We start from the raw sequence: 21,729 nt of genomic DNA, 5'->3' as shown, positions 1-21,729 counted from the left end.
TTAATCAACCCTAAAGTGCAACCTTTCTCTCCAAACTAATCTCCAATCCAAGAACTTCCACCGTTCAGGCATTTCGTTAAAAGACCTTCTCTGATTCACTGATGCTCACACACTTTGCCTACATATCAAGAAGCGCGCTTGAAACAACTGGACAACCATTTAAACCCAGTTTTAGTATATGATGAGCATGTCAACGTACACTGACCATGCATATATATTCTCCGCAGAAGATATGGCATTTAGGACACTTCCGAAAGTGTATTCATTTGGCTTTGTTTTCTGCTTCTGCTGATGAGAACGGCTTCGAGTGAGAATCCGTTTTGAGCAGATCCAGAGATCATAGCATTCCAGGAAATAATCTCCCGGACATATATCTCATCGAAAGCCTTCTTGGAGTCTTCCAGAGCCTCAAATTTGGCATATATGGTGATGAAACTGTCAGGTTCGAAACAAAACCAGTCTTGATGCCATATCCTGATGAATCTTAAGCCCTTCTTTGATTTGCTCATTGCACTAAACAGCGTTGATTAGTCCAATAGATGGACACAACGTCATCTTTATTCGCGGAGATCATCGTTGTCCAAGAAATAACATTCCTCTCACTCATTTGGTTAAACACTGATTCCGCAGCTCCTATAACCCCAAACTTCAAGTAACTTGACATAAACATATTACCAACAAGTGTTTCATAAACTCTTTTTATGCGCAAACCATGCATTTTCCTGGCCAGCTTCAGGTCAAGTTATAATTAGGCTAGTAAGAGACACGTGACCAAAGCTCCACGCCTTCCCGCATCATCTTCCTAAAGACAAGCACAGCTTCAATCCCAAAGTTTCCTCCTTGAGAAAGTCCTGACAATAATGAGTTCCATCATATCATATATCCTTAACCAGCTTCTCATCAAACACTCCTATTAGCATCTCTGAAACATCCAGCCTTAGAGTACATCAGACTCCAGTCCGGTTTCCACTAGAACAGAATGCAACAAACCCCACACAGAGGGAAATAGCAGTGGAGTAAGTGAATAGAGTATAGTATAGCAAAACAGAATTCCGAGTATTGGAGAAGAAGAGATGATTTAACTTTACGGCGATGAACAGAGTATAGTATAGCAAAAACTGAATTCCGAGTGTAAAGTTGTAAATTACGAAGAAGTTTGAGGGACGAACGTACAAGCTAATGTTTGGTCTTTGCGGCTGCTTGGTTTTCCTAAGAATTTGTGGTTCGTGTTACTTATGAAGAGTAGTTGTGGGCATAGTTCTGACTTCTGAGTACAATGTTCAGCCTCTGAAAATGTCATTATGTGCAACGACATTGTCACAAGTGATGTATGTCGCCACTGTTATTGATGGGAAATGACATTCTATTTTTTTTTTTTGTCATTTGTCACCGATTTTAGAGTTAGTTTGGGCGTATGTCGCCACTGTTATTGATGGGAAACGGCTCAAACCCCTTCCAGTTGAAATTATATCTTTTGTTCAAAAATTTGATCCATCAAACCGGTAATGAAAAATAAGAGCATGAGTATTAGCCCCAGAAGAAGTCACGAGGCAAATTGCTTAAATTTACTTTTAAAATTTGTAGAGTTAATGTTTATCCAGTAAAAGTAGGTTAGCAAAATTATGTTAGTATAAGAAAACGAAACAATAATCTATACTATACTAAAAAGGCTAATATAATCAAAGGAGAGCATGTCCACATCAACAAATTAATTCAGACCAATGAGAAAGAAGATTTCGTCCACGTCAGATCCGTTGTTTAGTTTTGCTGGGTTTCAATCGCATTTTACGTCTGGGCTTTATAAAACATATCGCAGTTTCGTCTGGACTTCAGGTTTATTTGGGCTTCATTTGTAATTCTATTACATTTTTCATTTTCTTAATTTCCTGAAATCTAAAACACAAAAAGTAATCGACTACGGGAGGATCTTCTCCTCTATCTCTTCGTCTTCTCCGCTTGATACCCTAGAGACTGAGCTCTGATCGATCCAACCTACACAAACGAAACTCCTCTTTTATATCATCAATAAATTTCGTCTTTATGTTTTCGTTTCATCTCCCTATGATCCTCCTTCTTTATATATTGATCCTCTTATCTTTGTACAAACACAAACCCTAGAAACTGCTAAAATCTCAACCATGGCGACGAAACCGAGTGGAAAGTCCCCTGTCTCATCCGCCTCTGATGAAAAAGTGATGTTTTCAGAGATATCTCTCTGGCTCCTCACGAAGCTCAGCTGCGGTTCCGTCTGATCTGTAATTTCTCTCAGAATTTCTATGGTAAGCTCTCTAATTTCCCTCAGAATCTGTGATTGGATGTTTTTTAAAGTCTGAATTCCTTCTTAGATACAGAACTCTCGAATATTTTAAGTGTAAAGTGATTGGTTCAATTTCAGAGTAACTCTTGAAAGAAGTCATGTGGATGAATAAAGTGTTTCCGAGTTATTGGTTTGTCTAGATCATTGCCTGAAATAACTTTTCAAAGATGCACATGTAGATGAAAGTTATTCGGTTATTAAGTTTGTAGCCTTAGGTAGCACAAGTTATTGACCCTCACTCTTGGATTTTGATGATCATCATAGCATCTCATAGTATAAATGGAATCTGTTGATTACTTAGAGACAATGTGTGTTTGTTTTTCATGTTTTGGCTAAATATTAAACTTCTTATCTTGGAGTCATCTAACTTATACATTTCGTGAACAATGTAACAGATGTTGTTGGCCACATGAAGTTGGTAAATGGACATACTCTCACCCAGCGTCCCGTCCTTGACGAAGTGGAGATAGCAGCTGTGAGACATCTTCTGGTTCATGTTTTTTTTTTCTTCTTCTAAAACACCACTTCCATGTACTTCTCTTAACATTCAGTGTGATCTTTTGCAGTGGCCTGTGATGAAGCTTTACCTTTGGGTTGCAACAGACTTCTGCAGAAAATCATAGTAAGAACTCTAGCCTCAATATTCCATAGTGCTTTCTCTGGTATTAGCTTCTGATTTTTTCATAACAGGTACCCTGTAAAGTTATTTGTTGATGACAACAGTGACCAAGCTGTTTTTGTACTACTTGGTGATGATGGTCGTGCACTTACTGGGAAGCATGCATCGGAATTAGTTAGCAGCTACTTTGAGGTAACTAATAATCAGTCTATAATGTCAGATGAATTGACCTCACACTGTTGTGCTGAATGTCAGGCTAACCAAGGAGTTGACCAAGAGGTTCCTGTCCCGGAAGCTCTAATCAACACAATCGGACAAAAACATAAGTTTTGTGTGAAAGTGACAGAGCACAACTTATCAGGCAAGACCCGAGCTATAACTGTGACCAATATCCTCCCTCTAGACACTCCACCCGTAACAGGAACCTCGGCAGGAAACCACATTGCTACCACGTGTTCTTGCTAGCCATTTTAGTTTAAGTTTCCTGTGTAACTTGGCAAGTTTTTGAGCTTTTGTGCTCTTACTAGCTACCTGCTTACCTATATATCGTTGCAATTGTGTAAACACATTTTTTCTTATGAGCCTTTCTAAGGTTGTACGTATGATAAATTGTCAAGATACTTTAGATAAAGTTACATTATATTTACAGCAAATCACAAACGTGATTAACTCCATAATTTAGCAACAAGTCAAACACAAAGCAATTAAATACTATCCTCTTCAGAAAACGTAAGAGAATCTAACAATAAAGACTCAATCCAAGATTTCTAACATCCTTCCACAACCTTCCTACGTTTGAAACGGTACTGAATAACCCTCATTTACCCAGCATAAAAAAAGATTAAGCTATCAATTTCGTTTTTAAATCTTTTAGACCTTCCAAGAAACAATACAAAAAAAACTAACTTCATAATTCCATTGTTAAAACTCCAAAAGGCTACGTAAGTGTAAGAGTTCTTTTAACAATCCATCAAAATTCAAACCTAAATCCAGATCTCTAACTTGCAATCGGATTGTTTCTAAGGATCGAGATTAGTAGATTACAGAAGAATAGATAACCTACCTCCTACACCCCCTCTGAAGAGTACAGGTACCACACATCCTTACTTCTGTAGCTTTCTATAGGAATATATAATAACTCCACTACATGATGTTTATGTCATATATTCTGTATAATTATGTCAGCCCCACAACCGAAGCTTAAAATGTAAAAAGAAATTTCTGAAGATTGTAAATGGTTATACAAAATAAAAAATGAGATTAAACATTTATAAGACAATTTTGGTTTAAAATTAAAATATACTAAAAGCATGTATTGCTTCCTATCTTAACAAGAAAACTTTGGTTTAAGAGTAAAACTAGATACGGATCCGCGTTGTGCGCAAATATTATTTTATCAAATCTTCATTAAAATTATCATGATTAGTCGTGGACATTTGGTTCTATTTGATTCGTTTTCGGTTTAGTTTTTGGTTTTTGGTTTGGTTAAGAAAGATAGGAAGTTGCTAATATCCAAAATACTTTCAGATCATATTCGGCTCCGGTTCGGTTCTAGACTTTTGGTTAATTTTGGTTTAAAATCATAAAATTTGGGTTCTTTTTTTGTTAAATATCATTTTTTCGAATCAAAATTTGGATAATTCAGATTTTATATTTTTGGATAAAAAGATACAGGTAATTCAGTTTTATTTCGGTTTTTAAATATTATTTCAAATGTTTTTGATTATTTTAAAAATAAATATAGTTAATATTTGTAAGTATGTAAATTCTATTATAGCAATTATCATACCCATTTGTTTTTTTTGTTTGGTTCCAATTCTATTTCAGATTTTTAATTCTAAAGATATATGATCCGTTTGGTAGGATCCAAACCGAACTCAACCTATTTTTTGGTTTGGCTCTTCGGTTCAAAATAAATGTTCTCATGTCTAATTCAGATTATTTACAATTTTCAAATTTATGGTTTGTATATATTATATAGCATCTATGTAAGATAAGTTCCTAACATGTATCAAATTTATTTGTATTTTAATAAATTTATTGATATTTTCTTATAAATTATTTTTATATATACATGTATCATATTTTATCATATAAATTTATTGTATTTTATTTTCAATGGATTTTTATTTATATGAAAATATGTGCCAATAATGCATTAGCAAAAAATAATTATATATTATACAGATAATATTATATGTGGTTTTTACCTTTTATTTCTTACTAATAAATAATGAAAAATATATAGTTATATATTTTAAAATAATATCATATTTAAAATTTAGTAAACGGATACCTAAATCGATTTAGGTGACCTTTACATGTTATTTTACGTTTATCTAGATAAATTATTGTTTTATGTTTAAAATGTTCTATATATCATGTCATCGAAGTATATATTATAATGGTTTATAACAATTCATATTTTTTATTATATAGTGAAATAGATTTTTACTAAAATTCGTTACAAAGTAAGATTCTGGGAAAGTATGTGATTATAAAACAGATTTATTACTATATATGTTAAAAAAAAATTTTGTAATATTTTTTATTATTGACACTTATCAATTACGAAGATCCTAAATATATGGAATTTGAATTGTGAGATTAGTTGAATTTAAGATTTATATGAATTTGTTGTGGATTGAGTTTAGATAATTATGGACTAAATTAAGAAAAGACAATTAATGCTTAAAGTTAGGATCATTTATTACGTTAATGGCATTGAGATGTAAATAAATTGAAATTCTAAGGGATAATTTATAAGTGTACTTCTATTTTAATAATATAGACTAGATTTTTATCCGCGCTTTAAAAAATGCGGGTATTTGATTTGTTAATTTTTAGTTGAAAAAATAATAATTTAAAATTGTTTTAATATAGTGTTTGAATTTAAAGTAGTGTTTTTATATTCGACTCAAACCCGTAGTCGAACTGGTAGATATGGACGATTCAATTTGTATTTTATGAAAAAATCGTTAACTAAAAAACCGAAAAACTTTGCACAAACCCGTGATCTAATACCAATTTATCCGATAAAAACTCGAAAAAATCTGATAATATTTTTTTAAATTGATTAAATTATTCATATGCTTAATTTGGTATTAATATTATATAAAATTGAATAAATGTGTGATTCCTAAAACTTTGTGATTTTTTTATAGTTTGAAGAAAATAATAAATGGTTCTTAAAAACATAATCTCTTTTTAATTTCATATATATATTCATATTTGATGCAAAATTGCTAAATAATGCTACGCACAAAAATAATATTATATATATATATATATATATATATATATATATATATATATGACATAATGATTTAAGATATATAGTTTTAGTTTGTATTGGACTATGAGTTGTAATAGCTCTTTTTTTTATTAAAATCAAAAATTAAATTTAGTGGGATTGGAGATGTCCTAAATCTTAAACTCGAGTTTTAAGATTTTAGTTTACGCATTGACGCTTACTGTAGCCAATGATAAAAGGCTTCCAAGAAAATCAAAATTTCTAACCTTTTTAGGACATCTCCAAAACTTGATTTGGTTGATTTTAAAAGTATAAATATAATATAAAATTATCTAATTAGTCCATTTTGCATTCATTTAAATTATAGTTTTATTGATTTAAAACCAAAATGAAACAATTCATTTTCTTAACCCGTCTCATTTAAATAAAAATATGTTTTCATATTTTTGTAATAGAGTGGGAGTAATATGTTTCTTTTGTATTGTCTTATAAATATTTTTTTCTTATTTATCTATACGTAGATTTGAATGCAGAAAATTATGGTTTTCATTTGCTTTTTTTTTACATATTTTTAATCAAAAATACATAAATACAATTTATACACTCGAAAATAACAACCATCAATACAGTTGTTTATTTTTAATGTTGGGTTGGTAGTGTAAGTTAACGGTTTGGTAGAGATGTATTATATCTGAATAATATTTGTATAGTTAATGTATTCATTAAACATTTATTGATGGAGTTTAAATCTTCCTTTTAAAAATTTTAGAATATTCTCTATTGTCATAAACCGTAATATTAGAATGTTTTATGTAATATTAATTATTTATATTAAACTATAATTAAGGAGTGGCATAGCTTTGTAATTAACTTTAAAAATCAAGAGTAAATACCTATTAGGTATTTTACTTTAATAGTATAGATATCTTACACATAACTTTTGTACATTTCTTCATAAGAAGTGCCCGAACAATAATTTTTGAAATTTTCAAAGCATATAAGAGTAAAAATAAAATATTTTGATAACAATCACTAATCCAACATATATAAATGTTAATGGAAAATAAATTTATTTATAATTTTTGATAATTGACTTCTTAAACTGAACAGAAAATTATTATTTACCTCAATATTGGTTCTTACTTTATATGAGTCACATTAATTCGTTCAGAAGCTAATAAAGACATTATTTTTTGGTCAAAAAGCTAATAAAGACATTTATTATATAGAAAACTAATGTCTTATTCTCTCCTTATTTTTGGGACAACAACTAATGTCATATTCAAAAAGCAACAATATGTACCTTAGAAAAAAAAAAACTCAACCTATATACATTAGTTTTCTGTTTTAGACATTTTCTGATTGATGAATTCTAAATGCATTAAATTGTTTTAAAAATACACAAGATTTATAAATAATATAGAGGAGCTATTTTGGTCTATTAATTTAACAAAAATAATATGTAAAAGCATTTTCCGCGCGTAGCGCGGACAAAAAATCTAGTTGTGGTAATAAATAAACTTGTAGACCAAGTAAATTTAATTATTTTTCAGATTTTAGTATTGAAAATCGTATCTTCAATATATTGTTAACAAACAAATTTAAACAATATATCTAAATAGCATATTCACAATATATTTGTTATTGTTTGAAATTATTTGTAACGATTTAGGCAATATCATTAGTGAGTTAAGAAATCGAAAAAAAACTTTCGAACTTTTACAACTGTATAGATAAGAATGAACAACTAAACTTATCATTTTAATAATACGTAATCGTTTAAATATGTTATGCTATGTTTTAATGCTTTTGAGGTTATAGTATGTTTGTATAACAGATTATGAGGTGAATAAGGTGGTATGATCGGGTCAAAATTATAGTGGTCTCTGTTACACTATCATGGTTTTAATATATTTTTCGTGTACTATAAGGGCTATTGAATAAAGTATAGATGTGGTATAAGGTATAATCTTTTTGAGTACAAAAGTTTAAACAAGAGTATTGACATCTTGTATTTTTTATTTAAGAGAAAACATGTAATGGAAAATATATGGCTACATTCTCCATTCTCCATTCTCCATTCTGCATTGTCAAAGAGAAGCATTGAAAACTATAAGATAAACATGAGACATTGAAGGAGGATTTTGATATTTTTTCATGTACTATAAGGTCTATTAAATAAAGTATAGATGTGGTATAAGGCATAATATTAATGGGTAAAAGATGTGGGCCTAATAAATAGAAAATATTGACTAAATTATTGTTAGAGAAATATATGGTAACATATTGGTAGTCAAAATTTAGTATTGACTACATTATTGTTAGAGAAATATATGGTAACATATTGGTACTAGAATTTTAAGTTAAGACCACAATATTATTAGTCAAATCTCAAATGAAATGGTACAAGAATATTGTTTAAGTAGATTTTTCAGAGTATTTCTTTTTTTTTAATAGTATAGATAGTTATATATATATATAATATAATTTTTTTTATAATTAAAAATATATATGTATATATATATTTCTAAATTTTAATTATTTCTAAATAAAATCAAATTTTCTATAAAACCTTTATATATATATTTTTTGGAATAATGAATACTCTTAATTTAAATTTGACTGACCCATATATTAGTAGTATTTTTCGTATCTTACAAATTTTAGAACTTTTATTTTTTTTCAGAAAAATTATTTACATTTTTCATTAATTTTAACTAAGATAAGAATCAATATTTTAAAATCAAAAGATCTGATGGTTGGACCATGTTCAACCATGAACTGGTTTCATAGCTGAATATAATCTTAAAGTTATTGAACTGGATAAAAACAATCAAAACTGTCAAAAATCCATGAACTAGAAGAAAATAACTAATTAATATTTTAAATATTAATTCATATTCTGATTATGTGTCATATTTACTATAATTATTTAATTTTAAATATATATTAAAAATTAACATATATATAATTTTTTTGAACCAAAATCGATCCAGTCAAACTATGTTCAACCGTGACCCAAACAAAAGAATTATTCGTTCAGTTTTAAGAACTTGAAAAAGATATGTTACTGTTGTAATGCATAAAATGGGTATTATTTGAAAGTTGGTGAATTAAAGTGGATAAAATAATTAGTTAATGTATTAAAGTGGATAAGAAAAATAAATTTGAATAATAAAAGCCTTCATTCTGAGATAGAAGCATTAATTTGGGCAATGGAGTGCATGAGGAATTTGCATCAATTTACGGTCACGTTTGCAACAGACTGTTCTCAATTGGTAAAGATGGTGTCTGAACCAGAAGAATGGCCTGCTTTCGATAGCTATCTGGCAGATATCAAGAACTTGCGGGAGAACTTCCACAGCTCAGAGATCATTTATGTACCACGCACACAAAACAAGAAGGCCGATGGACTAGCACGAGGGGCTAGAACTCAAGCGTCTTTTGTTGTGCACATGGATGACGAGCCACCAACATGGTTTACAGAGTCTATATGAGTTTGTAAAAGTCGACGACAAAAAAAAAAAAGAATAATAAAAGCCTTCATAAAATTAGCTGAAGTATTTTGATAAATTTTCCTTTATAATTATTATTTTTATTAGTATATCTCTTGACTGTAGGTTTAAATATTACAAAATTACTTCTATGTGTTCAAGTTTTTCTTTTAAATACCAGGAATGGCTTAGTTAAATTATAGAAAAGAGAAGAACGGTCGAGCTTCAGCATGCGGTGCGGAAGGTTCAGGACTCGGTGATGAAAGTTCAGGACTCGGTGATGGTTCTTGAACATTCTTACCACACTTGATATCAATGTTGACAAAGCTGCTAGTCACATCTGCGTAACGGCAGTACGTGCTGAGATTTGTTCCTCGAGATGAAGAAGTGATGTTGATGTGTTCCAACATGATGTTACCACAACCTATTTTATCACAATCTAGTTTTATTGCAATGGGTTGCACACATGTCCCTCTGAAGTATCTAAAAGTTACATCGCTCACTTTCACAGCACTTCCCTGAAGGAGTCAACAACATAAATACATTAACACATTTACACAAAAAAAGAATATAAATACATTTTCAATATGTATATCTTTTTATGAATGTGAAATTTTAGTAATTAAATGAATGAATCTTGACCAAGAAAATAATAACCACAGTCTTATAGGAATACATAAAAACACGGATAAAAATTAAAGTTTACCTCTACAGATTTATAAGAACGATCGTTGTATTGCTGATCGATTAGGATGGGGAATTTGGTATTTATCAGCGTAATATCTTCGTACCAAATATTTTGACATATCCTCTTCCTCCCTAAAAAATTATGTAACATCTAATAAATTTATATATATATTAATTTACTGCCTATGATATGCTTTTTACACATGAAAACCTTACCGGCCAAGTCTTGATTCTTGCGGCATTCTCAGCTCCAGTGAAGGTGCAGTGTTGTACATGTACGTTTTGTACCATTGCGGTGGCTCCTCCTTCCCCAAACTCCCTATACTGTTTTTAAGATAAAAGATATAACATTTCCATGTTAAAAAGTATAATTTTCCTTTGATCAAAGCCATTGTTTTATCTAAATTGAGCTTACAATAATCTTTTTTTCGCACTCCCACGCACAATGATAATATGATTTTATCATTTTATCAGAAAACACTATAATATATAAAATTATATATGTGCGAACCTTATGCCATGGCCTGGACCACAGTTCACACGGGTTATGTTGATATCAGACGAACCACTTTTAATCGCAATACAATCATCACCTAATAGGTAGAAAATCATATATATCACAATAATAAAACTACGTATATCATAATTTTCTCATAATCAAGACAAAAATGTTAATACCAGTTTGGATTGTCGAGCTGAAGATATTGACATTTTGTGAAAGAGATATATCAATGCCATCTGTATTTGGACTGTTTGCTGGTGCTATGAGATGAAGATTTGATAAAGTTGCTTGGACGCAATCACTAATTGAAATGTGATTTTTTGGACTATTTCTTTGAGTTAGTCCATTATATATAAGGTTGTTACATCGATTAAATTGCAGTGCCTGCATAAGCAAAGGCAAAAACCCTCAGACAAAACAATTAATGTTTTACTATTGCATATAGACCTCTTAAACTCAACTTGTTGAATAGTTTTGAAGTACCTGTGGTCGGGAGTCAAACTTAACAGCAGGCCACCAACTTTCCCCATGGGGATCAAGGAGACCAGATCCAGTGATAGTGAGGTGTGACACCTTGTCGAAAGATAACCAATACTCATAGTTTTTGCTTCCCCAATCCTTAACCTGATTTGGCGCTTGAATTTTTCCATCAATCTCGCAAAAAAAAAAAGAGAATACATGTGAATCATGAATATTGTGATAATTAGGTTAGAACAAATTGATTTGCAGATTAATGAGTTGATTCATAACATTCTTTCTAGTTAATACCTGAATATGAGGATTACTAGCTACACAAGGGCCTTGAAACACTTGGGGTAGTAAAGTATAAACTTCGTTGGCATGAATTACTAAAGCTTTTGACTTTCCTGCACATAACGCTTTCCATGCGTTTTGAAATGCCTATTTCAAAAAATATTTACAAACGATCAATTAATCTTGTAGTTGAAAATACCTAAGTTGTAAATGAGTTTGTATAAGCAGTTACTTGAGATTGATCAGTGTTGGTATTGCCAGAATCAGATAGAAAATCTCTTACGCTTAGAGAATCAGAAATACCATCTCCATATTGTGAATAAAACAATGATACTAAAAGCACCGAAATCAGTAGCTGGAAACCCTAATAACGGTAAAAATAGTTATGACATTTTTATATGCGTAAAAAGTGAAACAATGAAATACATGAATGAAAATTTGAAAGTTATAATGTTTTTGTCTCACCATTTTTAATCTAAATGATTAGCAAATAGTTATTTTGTTTTTTTCTTACTAAAAGATAATATTGAGATATTGTGTGTTATAAGCACACACACACACATATATATATAGTGTATAATCACAATAATTGAGAATACACAGTTATTGTGATTAATTAGTTGTATAATTTTGGAAACTAAATATTTGCTAAAGAAGTAAATAAGTTTGAACAGAATACATAAAGTTACTTCATTCTTATACTATCCTAGATTTTGATCCGTGCTTTCAAAGCGCGGGATTGTCTCATTTTCAAATATTATATAATGCATTTTTTGTATACGTGTAGTAGTTGTTTTACATGTTTAAGATAATAATTCTTGAAATATAAAGATAAGACTCCCTTTTTTATAATAAGTGTCGTTTTAATTTTTTTTCTTGCTATACAAAACATGTCATTTAAAAAAAATATTGTTATACAAAAAATATCATTTTATAATTCTAATGAAAATTGTATTTACTTTCAGCTGAAAATTAATTGCAAACTTTTTGGTTTTATAAATAATTTTATTTATCTTAAATATTATTGGTCATAAAAGTGTAAGTAACAACAATTTACATATATTTCAGCTAGCTTCTTAATCTGTGTGAAAATGTCAAAGTGATAATTATTCAGAAATGGACAAAGTAATATATAATATGATGCTAATTTATTATATTTATATTTATAACTGAGAATTTTTGAAAGTGGTCAAACATTAATATTCTGTTAAAATTAAGACAATGTTATTAAAGTTAAAAAATTTGTTTTATTAAAATTTTGTTTTATAATTAATATTTTGAAAGCGGTCAAATATATTTGATGCTTGTTCATCAAGTTAATTTAGTTCAATCGGAAAATCTTGTTTCTATATATTATCTTTTGAATTTATTGTGTGTAATAAATAAGAAAAAGGAATGTTATAGAGAATATTCTGGAATTGTTTTGGTTTGAAATAGATTCGGAATTTTAGTTTAAGTATATTATTAGGTACTTTTTGACATGCGCTTTTAAAGCGCGGACATATTTTGTTAATTAATTTGATATATATATGATTTTTTAACCTTTTTGTAAGGTAACAAATAGTTCTAAAGTTGTCCTAGTACAATTTTTAGTTTTAAACAGTGTTTTCATATCGTCGTCAAAAAGATAGACTCCAATATATATATATATATATATATAGCATATGTTAACATATTTAATTTTGTAATACTGTTAATTTTCTAAATTTATCTAAACTTACATATATGAGAATCAAAATATTATATTTTTCTATTAGATCCGTCATATACTATTTTTGAAATGATTTTTATATTTTAAAACTGGTTATAATTTTTAAAAATATAATTGTTAATATTTTAGTTAGTTTTCATTTTAAGTGATATTGAATTGATCACCAAGTTTTAAGAATGAGATATTTTTAGTATCCATCAATTTTTTAGGATTAACTTTCTAAATGTATATATATATATATATATATATATATATATATATATATATATTATAAAACCATTACAAAAATATTTTTAATAATACTAAAGTCATATACGTTGTAAGATTATTTTTATAACTTATGTCAAATTCTTGTATATTTTGTTATATTATATGGTTTAGGGATTGTATATTTTCGTGTAATTCTCGGGAATATGTTTTTTTATACTGTACATACACGATTTTCTAACACGTTACGTGGAATATAATCTTTAATTATTAGTTGTATAATAATAAGTTAAATTCTTTAAGGCTTCTTTATAATTTATAATTGGAGTAGACATAAAAATGGACCTTTGATTGACAGCCCACTGAGATTAATATATCCGCCAGATTTTAATTGTTAGGCAATTATGTTGTTTTAAAAATTTTAAAATAATAGATTAGTATTTAATGAGTGGTATTTCTTTGTAAATATCTTCAAACATTAGGGGCAGAATCCTATGAGGGATTCTGCTTTAATAGTATAGATTCTTTTCTCTTTTTATTAGAAGGAATACTATATATATTTCTAAATAAATGATTGAACAAATTAACTGTATTCTTATCGGCATGGGTTTTGACTACAATATACTTAGGTGATTTGTATTCAACTGAAAGTTTTAGGTAATTTGTATTAAAATAACCCAATTCACTGTTATTCAAAGTTGAAATTTAAAAACTTATTTTAAATTCACGGTTATTGAATTTGACATTTCGTAAATTACTCTAAAATCCACTGTTATTGAAAATATTTTAAGCCATGGAGTTTTAAAATTTCAAGTGATTTTAGGGTGTTTGAGTGGAGTTTATTAGTTAAAAATCGCTCTAGGTGGCGCCTAGACCCCCGCCTAGGCGGTAACTCGGTCTTCTCCGAAACGATTTTCTTAAAATCCGATTTATACACCAATTTGTACGATTCAAATTGGTTTAAATTGTTCTAAATTGGTTAAAAACGGTTTAAATCGATCTAAATTTATCTAGATATGTTAAATTAGTCAATAATATTATTATAAATCTACAAATTTGTCTAGTTTCTTATGCTTTGTATATTTAATTTTGATAATTCATCACAATAATTTTATAACTAAACTTAAAAATTAAAATAGGCCATAAAAATTTATAAATTATATAAAATAAATCAATAACTAACTAACGTCTAGGTCTCATCTAGGCCTCGCCTAGGCCCCTAATAATCCGCCTAGTCGCTAGTCCTCTATAAAGCGACTAGTTACCGCCTTGCGATTTTTAGAACATTGATTAAAACAAAAATTTTACGGTTTTATGTGATATTCTAGAGTAGTTTAACAAAAATCACCTAAATCTCTTTAACTTATTGAAATCATCTAAAACCCTATTAAAAATCAAATCACATCAAATGTTAGATTGAATACAACCCCTTTAACAGTAACACTCAACTAGTAGTAATAAATAAGGGGAATTTTCAAAAATATCACTTTAATGGTACCATTATTCATCTTTACCACCATTAAAGATATATTTTCAAAAATACCTTATTAAATAAAAGGTTAAAAACTCTTATATCTTTGTTTTTATATGTTTTTCAAAATTCTAACCCCAAACTCTAAATCCTATACCCCCAACTCTAAATCATAATCCCTAAATCCTCAACTCTAAACCCTAAACTCTATACCCTAGATTCAATACCTTAAACTCTAAAACCTCAACTATAAACCCTAAATCCTCAACGCTAAACCCTAAACTATATACCCTAAACCCTAAAAACATCAAATCTGAACCCTAAATCATAAACCTTCAAATCTAAACCCTTCGTTAAAAATGGTGGTAAGAGTGGTTAGTGTTAACATGAAAAGTGGTACTATGAAAATGGTGCTTTAGGCAATTTCCCAATAAATATATCTATTGAACGCATTGAATGTATATTACATATTCTATATCTCTTTCTTATTAATACATAAGCATTTAAAAAAAACAACCTTTATCTTGTATACTATTAACAAATTTGCAATTATGACTATGTGTCAACACCACAAACCTTGTCACACCATACATTCAACAACCCTTTATTTACTAGAAAAATTATAAGATATGCCATCAACCCTCTATTCATCTATCATTTATTATATCATTTATCATATAGTCTCCTAAATTTATGGTGTCTATATTTGTTCGGGCCTTGGGCCTTTAATAATAAATGATGGGAAAAAGAAGAAGATGGTGTCTACTACTTACCAACTAATCATTTTGCTTTGTAGAGTTATTTCGGATATTGAAGAAACTTGCCGTCGGTCAATGCCTAGCCGATGCCTCCCAAAACCTGGTGCTACGTTTGCTTCTCTGAGTGTCTCTGGCCAAATTGAACGATTTTGATGTACAACGACATAGATGTATGTGTTTTGTGTGAATACACTTTAGTTTCATAGTTGTTTTGAGTGCATAAAAATGGTTGTTGTGATGGAAGATTCCAGTATTCCTTTGAAGGTCAAATATGACCTGAAAATGTTACAAAAAGCTACTGCATGGAGTTCTGAAATTCAAAATTGACGATAGTGGTAGCCAACAAGGTATATGATTTCAGGGTAACACGCTTTGCCTCTTTTGCCTTGGAGAAATTGTAATTTCTATATTCAGATTTGGTATCTCACATGATCTCTAACTTTGCTTCTACTACATATTCGATTTTTGATTGATTATCCGTGTGAATGTTTGTGTGTATATGTATATTAAAGTTACAATATTACACCATATATATAATCACTAATCAGTTATAGTAGTCTAAATTAATGTCCGATTAAGTGCTTTTAGTTATGATACATAATTGTAGTCCATTGTTTAAATTCCATTTACATCTCCTATATATTAATAAAGAAACATTTAAAAATTTGCAACCGTAAATTTATATTAAATTGAAAAGAATCTTGCTTAGGTGTCACTTAATTTAGATGTCAATTTGGCTTACGTAACAACATAAAATTCAATTGAAAATTAGTAAGTACAAAATCCAATTGCTAGGAAAACTTATATTAGTCCAAACATAAATGTATATGATATGATAAAGTTAATACTCAGCAATATCATTAAATTAATACTCGTCGATCTCATTAAATGAGACATTCTTTAAGTAGCTCAAGGTTGATTTATATTGTGATCCAACATAATAATATTTTTTAAAGTGTAAGATATACTCTTAGTCCGTATTACTTGGACAACAGTTTAAATAAATAAAAAATCTTTGAATTATGAAATTTATATTGAAGATTAAGAAAAAACTTTGGCACCTGCCTAATTATTTTTCATAGTCTAGAGAAACATGAATAATGACCTTTCATAGTAGTTAATTATATATATATATATATATATATATATATATATATATATCACCTTAACCTAACTTTCATCATATACAAAGTATTGATTGCAAGCAAATAATACTATCATCTTTCTATATTTGGCTTTAAGTATAATAATAGTCGGATTGCAAAATTTTATGTTGTCTTAATGTGGCCGGGCCAATAACCAAATTATACTTCAAATTATAAGATTAATCCAATTTGTAATTGTCATTTTTAATATTTTAATTTTATATCTTATGTTATCAAAAAGAAAGTAAAAACTGATATTATGAAATTAGTGTAAAATCTGATATCACAATTTAATTGTTTGATTTGGGCTTCTATACTTTTTTCTATGTGTATATCAAATCATTATAGTTACTTAATTAAGTTTATACTGAGAAAAATATAAATACCAAATATATTTTGACAATAAGAAACCATGTATTCAGAAATCATTCCATTTTACAATATTAAAACATAAATTTTTAGTATGTCTGATTTTACAATATGAAAACATTAAATTTTAATAAATATTTTACCTTGCAAAAGGCGCATGTCTTATCCTAATAATTTAGTAATATAATACATATATACTTAATAGTTAATACTTAGCAAAATACTTTTGACTTTATATTATTTAAGTAATCATCTATAGCTATCTATATTAGGGGTGGGCGCAAGGCGAATACTTATACTTTTACGTATACTTGATACTTGGTTTACCTTTATTGAAGCATGAATTTTTGAACTTGTACTTGACTTGTCGGAAACGAGTACTTGTCATTTCGAGTACTTATCCAAAAATATATTACTTGTAAGTTACTTATCTTTTTCGATTACTTATTACTTATATGTACTTATGAATTATTCGGATATATTTCCAAGTTTCTAAGAATTACTTGATACATAATATTCTATCAGAGAATGTTATGAAAATTTGTTTTGTTTACTCGACTTGTTAAAAATACGAGAGTCGTTTCAAATAAAATATTTACACCTAATATAAAAAAAGAAGAAGGAACAAAATACATATGTTTCTATATGAAAATACTATTTACTTTTTGCAACAAATAAATATATGTTTAGGGTTTTGTTTCCTATGGTTTAGCTATCTTTATATCAGTCGTAAAAAATAACGAATAATATCAATGCGAGTCGTCAATATTTTTGTGATACTTGTTATTTGCGTTATACTTACAAGTAGTAAAATTCAGCGACTTGATACTTGACTTGAGAACGGCAAGTACTTGAAAAAATGAGATGAATACGGGTCAAGTAACAGATATAAAACAAGTAACGAGTATTTGTGTCCATCCTTAATCTATATGTGTATTTGTGAATTGACTATTTGTTTCTGAGCTCTCACACGTTAAAAAAGACTAATGTCGTTGTTACTCTTCATGAGTATTTAGATTAATTAAGACATAATTAAAATTTGCTCAAAAAAAGACATAATTAAAAAGAATTAATTAATTATCATCTATAATTAATCTAGATTATTATATAATTAGGAAGAAATTCATATTAACAACAACACAAGATAAGTAACACGTTAAGACCATTAATTTTGACCCTTATTAAATTAATATATATATATATATATATATAACTATTTTTAACATCATATATTACTCATTATTTAATTTTAAGTGTTATCAACTTTATTAAAATATGATTTTCAATAAAAATATTTTAACTTTAAAAAGTATATTTCACATTTACAATATAATATAATTTATATAATTAAATATGATATTTTTATCAACAAAAACATAAAGTAGTATATATTTATATATTATAAATAAAATACATCTACATTATTTAGAAATAAGTGAATTACATACCATTTATTAATTTTTTTGATAATTTTTATATGAATCATTTACTGCTTTCACATTATTAAATACACAATTGAGTAATCATAAATTTGTAAAAAATAATTTACTAAAGTCAAATGACTATATGAATGCAAAATCATTATATATGAGATGAAAAATGGTTTAAGTATGTCTGTAATACGGATGTGTTAAGGAGATTATTTCTGTCTTTTGAGAAAAAGACTACGTTAACGAGATTGTTGGATCGGTGTGGACGTTCGGATATCTATTCAGATTCGGTTTGGATCTATTCAGGTTTCAGGTGTTAAAGATTTTAGTTATATTCGAGTATTTCTAAATTTTGGTTCGAACTCGGTTCAGATCTTTGCGGATTTTGTTCGGGTTTGGATAACTGATTTAAATTATATTTAAAATTTTTAAAAGATATTGTATACTTTATATTTCTTAAAATCTATAAACAAAATAGTATATTACATAAAATTTTGAATAAATATGTCAAAATATATAAACTTAACATATAAATTGGTTTGGTCTGAATATTTAGATAAAGAATTAATATATATATTTAAATATTTTTGGTGTTTTGAATATACTTTAGCTATTTTGACATTTACTTTTGACTATTTGTATATATTTTCAAGTAGTTTGAACAATTTTAAAATATCTTATATATTTTGGATGTTTTAAACATGTATTAAATCTAAAAACATTCAGTATATTTAGGTGTATAAATCTATTTCAGATACATTTGGATACCCGAAATACCGGATCTCTAAATACCAAAAATTTAAACCCGTTCGGAGATTTAATCAATTTCGATTCGGATTCGGTGCTACTTTTTGGATCAGGTTCTGTTCGGTTCTTCTGATTCGTTTTTTTCCCAGTCCTTGGATATGCCAGCTTGCATGCAGACAGCTTAAGTGTCCAAGGACTTTTACACTCATGTGTTCTCTGAGCGCTAGCATTGAAGACCATTGTAACGTATGCTTTGAACTTGGGGTATTGTTTAAGAGTTCTGTAAATCATTCTCATTGTAGTCTACGTAATTTATGGTGTTTAGTCTCAAATTTAATTAATAAGATTCAGTATTTCTTAATGTTTGTGTGATAAAAATTGGTCCGATCTTTATTTTTAATTTTCCACTGTTTACTAAAGATTTATGAATTTCAATTCTCCTTAACAACAACAAAAGATCAAGTAAGATATCTAGTAAAACGTATGGGAAACAAAGTTTCTTTTAATAACCAACAATACTTTAGCTCATCGAAGGCCTTCTTAGCATTTCCCAGAGCCTCAAACTTGGCATAGATGGTGATGAAACTGTTGCCAATATACAGTTTTGAAACAAAGCCAGTCTTGATGCATATCCCATGAATCTTAAGCCTTTCTTTGACTAATCCAACAAATGTGACCTCGTTTGGGTAGACTCAATCTAACCGACAAGTGTTTCATAACGTCTTTTTATGCACAAACCATGCATTTGCCTGACCAGAATGAGGTCTGTTTCGTGACAAAAATTTGTAATCACGCTAGTAAAAGACATGTGATCAAGCGCCATGCCTTCCCCCCTCATCATTTTCCTAAAGACAAGCACTGCTTCAACCCCAAAACTGCCTCCTTGAGAAAGTCCTGACGATAAAGAGTTCCATGAAATCATATAATCCTTAACAGGCTTCTCATCAAAAACACTCTTCGCATCTCTGAAACATCCAGCCCTCTCGTACATTGTTTTAAACGAGTTCCCAACGACAACATCAGACTCCAGTCCGGTCTTCACCACAACAGAATGCAACTGCAATCCTAAACCAAACCCTTCAGAGGCCCACACAGAAGGAAAGAGCAGTAGAGTAAGTGACCGCATCGAAAACCTCTCCAGCAGATCTCAATTCCTAACAACAAAACTCAAAGCAGCTTGATTATCATCGAACCCAGAGAGTATAGTGTTCCAAGAGAAACATCGGGGTCAACAAGATTCTCAAATATGCGCAAAACATTACCAAACCAAACCGACCGGCAATTCGGTACAAAGTGAAACCAGGCGTAAACGAAAACCCTTGGATTTGGCAACTGTGTCTCGAGAATCCACGACATGCTTTAAGAGCTAGACAAAGAGTGACCTCGTCTTTACTACGAGCAGACATTCCCAGCTGGAGATTTTTTAGTGAAGATCGCAAGGGCTTGTGTGGATGAGAGCTTCTCCGTAAAGATTCACTGATCAGAAGGGTTGACGTAAGTTGTTGTGTTTCTTTGGGAACTTCCATCGAACTTGTGAGCAAGTCTACAAGACGAGCAAAAGCTTTGAAAGGGTAAAGACTTTGAGGAGTTACAATGTAGATAAACTCAAAAAGAGTCATGAGAAACAAACCTTCCGGATTCTATTTTAACTAGGAATGAAGCATTGGAGAAGAAGCTATGATTTAAATTTACCGCCGAACAGAGTATAGCATAGCAAAACAGAGTTTTTTTTTTTTTTTTAACAACTAACTTTATTTATTAATATAAAATAGCATTACAGAAACTTGCAAATAAGAAAAACAACATTACAGAAGTAGTAAGAAAGAACAACATCACAAAAGAAATAAAGTTTGAAGAGTTGACTGTTCTTCGAGCTTCATATGTAACCTTTTCCTCACGTCTACTTCTTCGAGATCTCTTACGATTTTCATATTTGGCTATCACCCATAAGATGAGACTCCAAAACTTATATCGTAACATATGTTCCATAAACATCAATTCCTCTTGTTGTATAACATTGGCCAACTTGCAATTTAGATCTAAAAATAACTTTCCATAAAGAATCCAATATACTGATTCTTTAGAAAATAATAGAAACTGAAGTTGCCAACTTTCAACGATTATACCAACATCGCCATACAACAAAAGCGAACCATTGTCTTCTCCATAGCAGTTCATCATATAGCTTCTCTGACGGGTTATCCTCCATTAACAGGAGGAAAATAAAAATCCTATTCAGATAACGCCTTACAAGTTTCGGGATAGA

At 29.3% G+C, this 21,729-nt stretch overlaps 1 long non-coding RNA gene and 2 pseudogenes across 1 annotated transcript; 1 reads left to right on the top strand and 2 right to left on the bottom strand.

Annotated features, from left to right (window-relative positions):
- On the bottom strand, positions 1-21,672 carry LOC130498966 (pentatricopeptide repeat-containing protein At4g32430, mitochondrial-like; annotated as a pseudogene).
- On the top strand, positions 1,884-3,596 carry LOC108820980 (uncharacterized). The gene is made up of 5 exons (XR_001944437.2): positions 1,884-2,279; positions 2,713-2,792; positions 2,884-2,939; positions 3,008-3,128; positions 3,192-3,596. It is a non-coding gene; the product is annotated as an uncharacterized LOC108820980 (long non-coding RNA).
- Positions 9,881-19,703, bottom strand: LOC108819932 (probable polygalacturonase At3g15720; annotated as a pseudogene).
- Positions 21,673-21,729: the final 57 nt, after the last annotated feature.

This window comes from Raphanus sativus, chromosome 8, assembly GCF_000801105.2.
Source record: "Raphanus sativus cultivar WK10039 chromosome 8, ASM80110v3, whole genome shotgun sequence".
Classification (NCBI taxonomy): Eukaryota; Viridiplantae; Streptophyta; class Magnoliopsida; order Brassicales; family Brassicaceae; genus Raphanus; species Raphanus sativus.
The sequence above is the reverse complement of the archived record's forward strand: the minus strand, read 5'-3'. Positions and strand labels throughout refer to the sequence as shown.